Here is a 5,113-nt window from a genome sequence, read left to right on the forward strand (position 1 = left end):
TCTGTATTATTATGTCTTTAATGATGTATTTTGTACCTTTGTTATTGTTTTCTTATGTTATAAAATTGTAATTGACACCAGGTCATCAAATTAAGTAACTTGTAAGTTCCATTTCACTGCACACGTTTCTGTTGGTCATAGTATATGGACAATATGTGGGAAGTAGGGACTGATAGTGTTTGCACGTGTGTTAATAATTCAGCAAGGGACTGGATAACAGCATTGCTGGTTCTAAGGACATTTCAAAAAAATTTTTCTGCGCGTGCACAAGTGGTGGTTTATGGACTTGCTATATTCTCCGCAAGAATCTTCGATGGTGATTGTGCACCTGCACAGTCGCAACGGATGGCTGCTAGCCATCTCTACAACGACTACAGTGGGTCTGCATTTTTGATGGCCCACCAATACCATACTCTCTACCAGGACTACAGTGGGTCTGCTCTGTGATGACCTACCTACCAATATTCTTCAAAACGTCGAATGACTCTGCTGTGGGGTTGCTCTGTTGTGGCCCATTATCTGTCAGCATGTCAAGAGTCCGCACTGTCTTTCCGTTGGAAGGACAACGCTACTACTTCAAGATTGCATGGAAATCCACTACTTCCGTGTGCATTTTGTTTTACTGCTCAGACATTGAGAAAAACACTGCTATTCTACTGTTATGTACGATTAGGACTGTCTTTATGGACTGTGAGAAAATTTTAGCTTTTGACCAACATTGTATCAATAAGTGTGTGCATTTGATATCTTTGTTATTGTAATTATGAAAAATTTTATCAAATCATTATGGCCACTGCCCAAAACAATTTGTAAATTTTTTTGTGGGGAGCATGGGGGCTATGTAAGTAGGCTGTTTAGGTTTTTTTATTGGTAACGCCACCTCTGTATAAAAATCACTGGCTGTGCTGTGTACAGTCTGTGTCTAGTTTGCATTGTTGTCTGCCATTGTAGTGTTGGGCAGCGGCGGCTGGATGTGAACAGCGCGTAGCGTTGCGCAGTAGGGGGTGAGCCGCCAGCAGTGGTGGATGTGGGGAGAGAGATGGCGGAGTTTTGTAATTTGTCATGAACTGCTATATATATTATGACTATTAAGGTAAATACGTTGTTTGTTCTCTATTAATATCTTTCATTTGCTAACTATCCCTATCAGTAGTTAGTGCCTTCCGTAGTTTGAATCTTTTATTTAGCTGGCAGTAGTGGCGCTTGCTGTATTGCAGTAGCTTGAGTAGCGAAGATTTTTGTGAGGTAAGTGATTTGTGAAACGTATAGGTTAATGTTAGTCAGGGCCATTCTTTTGTAAGGATTTTTGAAAGTCAGACTGCGTTGCGCTAAAAAAATATTGTATGTCAGTGTAAGCACAGTCATGTATAATTGTTCAAAGCGGACGTTTCAATTTAAATAGGAAGTGTTCCTTTCCACTTGAGCTGCTCTATTGCGCTATCTGCTTGTTGAAAACGTCGTGCAGTGCAAAAGAAAAGGTATAACTGTTTGTCTCTCGTAAGTATTCACCTGGCCATATGCATTATCCCACAGCGCTGTGGAATGCAGAAATTCTGAAGAAATCGTTCTTGACTTCTGGCGGGGGTGTGGCTCCATGTCAGATAGTAGGGTAATGGTACGTATTGCGCACGGTAGATAAGATGTCGCGAGTTCGAGTACACTCACTGCTATCTTTTTTAAAACGCAATTCTGCTGTTTACTAAAGTTATTTATCTAATGGAACTTGTAACATAATTCCCTTCACTTCTCAACCCAAAATAGCTGCATGTGGGGAAAGGGCTAACTTCTGCGACATTTTATTCTTTTCAGGTTTAATAGACAACCAGTCAAAAGATGCATCTCGAAAATTTTGTATTATGTATGGGTAGAGCGCATCGTGCCAAATTACGTCGGAAAAGTATTTTCTACATTAGCTTGTCGTCTGGTAGTGGCATTTTATTCTTCTTGAAACCTTGGTTGGCAACTTTAACTCAGAACAAGTTTTCTACATGCATGTAATAAATAAACTGCATGTGCATTTTCAGACTGTTATAGATAACATCAGAGAATACGCATAATTCATTGATGATTAATTTCTCTTTCATGTTTACTATCGTTTAACAACACTAAAGAAAACCTTACGAAAATTGTGAGATGTATTGTAATAAAACTAGCCACAATAACCTTACGACGAAAGTCTGTTGTAATAAAACTGAGTATCTGTACACAAGCGTGCCTCTATCGACACGAATTGGTAAAATACTACTCACTTAGATTTTGATGGGGTCTGCGTTTAATTGGTATGCTGTGTCATACTCAAGAGGTATGCAAATGTGGCATTTCATAAATAAAGTTATGTATTCCTAGAAACCCAAAATTTGCTTGTCAGCAGCGGAACGAGGTGTTACCTGTTGTGCAGCATTGTAAGTTTTTCGCCGTAGCACTACGAGCCAAAAGTATTTTCTTGCGATTTAGTTATCGATGTTTGATCTGACTGTTTGTAGCTCTTTCACAGAAGAGATAAAAACGCTACACTCAGTGAGACTGGAACTGCTAACCATAACAGACGGTTTTTCACAGGTCAGCAAGTTACCACACAGCTGGCGAAGAAGTATGTGTCTTAGCTTCCTCTTACGAGACCAATAGTGCCTAGAACTTGTAAACCGCTATTTGAAGGACGAGATTAGTTGCGATTTCCACGTGTAACGACTTTCCTGGGTTGAAAACCGTAAATTTACAATCTTTTGTTACACCTCAAGCGATAATAACTCGGATTATTCAATGGAAATGACAGGTAAAATCAAGTGAACTTTGAGGCTTAATTCCGTGCACACCAGGAAGTAACTCGTCGATCACAGAGTTGCCAAACATACATTGCCTTGTTGCCAAATATCAGTTACAATACCAGCAGGAAGAAGACGAACCGATGTGATCCTACAGCGGGCTGGGAAGTGACCATAGCTGGTGTCTCCAAGTCGTGGCTTCTACGGCCTGGGATACGTAATGCGTCTGATTCGCATTTCTGTAACTAGGTTTAGGGACTGGAGCGTAGTCACTAATAATACTCAGAACTGACTGCAAACTAAGCATCATAAATCATAACTCTCATAGTTGTTTTTATATTACTTTCGTAAGTGTACTCAAAACTAAGAAACTCATTCACAGACGTTTTCGTGGCCCGCCGATAGTCGAATGTGTGTGTGTGTGTGTGTGTGTGTGTGTGTGTGTGTGTGTGACAAAGAGAGAGAGAGTTAAAAATCAAAAAGAATGAGAGAGAGAGAGTAAAAAATTGTAAAGAAATTGAATCATGGTATGTAAAGAGATGTTTCATTAAAATGACACGTTCCACATCATTACGAATTATCGTATTCACGATCTATGAAACAAGAATTAATCTAATGTAATCTAATCTAGTCATATCATATTGATCACTAGCCATGAAGAGTCATGAATTACCGAAATTTCTGCCAATACCAGTAAACAAATCGAAACTTGAAAATAAATGTCGACAATTTTTGTAATAAACCGGGACTTCTGTCAAGACCCTTTCGTCCCTGTTAATTAACCACGAAAGATGTCTGATATACCCCTATTCTGAAGTAACAAAGTGTGCATGCATTTGAAGATGAAGTGCATGATGTGAAGTTCTGTGACGGAGATAGGAACCCAACACGTAATCGAATTGTTAAGTAAGTAAAATTAAACGTTACGTACCGGTTTTTCTTATTAGCGGCTAGGTGTTTGAATCTAAAATAAGGATAGAAACTTTTGTGCCTAAATGACAATCGAACTCCACACCTACCGTGCATCCACGAATATAGCTCAAGTATCAGTTGTTTATTCACCAATAGTAAGATGTGTGTGTGTTTGATCAGAAGTAACGGCACCTATTGTGATTGTAGCAGCACATGAACAGAAATTAAAAATGCACGTTAATTTTCACTAACAGGCCGGTGTGCACGTGATAGGGCTTGAAATGAAATTATGAATATTTTTGTACCGCATCAGGATTCGAACCCACATACTTGCCTTTGGAGGAGACCTAGAGAAGATTGCAGTCTTGAGAAAAGGAACGAAATGATTGAGATACACTGTGCCGAGAGATTCAGATCCTCGAAAGAGGAGATACGAATTCGAATCACAGTCCAGCACCAAATTTTTCAACGTCTCTATATCATTCAAGTACAAGTAAAGTAACAGCCCTGTTCCAATTAAATGGCTATCGCTTCATCAAATAAAATAAAATAAAACAAAATTTTCTAATGTAAGTAAGTTTACTGGCGACTGTATTTCTGTTTACCATGACTTCCGCTATGTCATTTCCCAACGTAAACCGGCTCTGCCCAGTTGGTAATGAAGGAACGTGATGTTTAATGGGGATTCTGGATTATAACGTCTTTCTATTGATGTTACCAGGGGTAAAGTAAATCTGTTTGTGCCTCTTAAAAGTAAATGCCTGAACCAACGCATTGCACCTGTGATAGTTCGTTCCGCCAGACCATTGTGGCCACATACTCAGTGTGCTGTAACAGATGATGTGCTTAGCTTAGCTTAGCTTACAAAATTAGTCACGGTGGAGAAAACGCGAGGCTATTAAATGGTTAAGTAGAAGCAAGCTTCTGAAGCGGAGATTATGCTATTCTCATATCAGCAGGATGTAAAGACTCTTCTAGGCATCATAGGCTCGACGTGAAGCTATTTTGAAATTTTCACAAATTCTGCAAATTTTTTAGTTCGAGAAAATCCACTGGGAAGTGTGAAGTTACCGGATAATTCGATTATTACCGTCATTATTACTATCATTTTCTTCATAGCGCTGCTGGAACACTGTACATGAAGATAATTTGATGCCTTTTGGTCATTATAGAAGTAGTTTCCCAAGAACAGGTTCATTCCCTGTCTACGGAATCCTTATCATGTTAATATCAAACACCAGTAAATACTCGTAGATTACATTAAAAATAAGGCAATTGATGAAGACGTTACTTGATAACAAAAACCCGCTGCCTTTCTTCATTTACTTGCGCCTAGATATGGCTATCGAGTACAGCCAAAGCAAAAGGCAAGAGATATTACTGCCTTCCGATATACGTCGCTGTCAGTTCTTCCATATGATTTGGTAGACGTGACCTGT

Source organism: Schistocerca piceifrons, unplaced genomic scaffold (assembly GCF_021461385.2).
Source record: "Schistocerca piceifrons isolate TAMUIC-IGC-003096 unplaced genomic scaffold, iqSchPice1.1 HiC_scaffold_855, whole genome shotgun sequence".
Classification (NCBI taxonomy): domain Eukaryota; kingdom Metazoa; phylum Arthropoda; class Insecta; order Orthoptera; family Acrididae; genus Schistocerca; species Schistocerca piceifrons.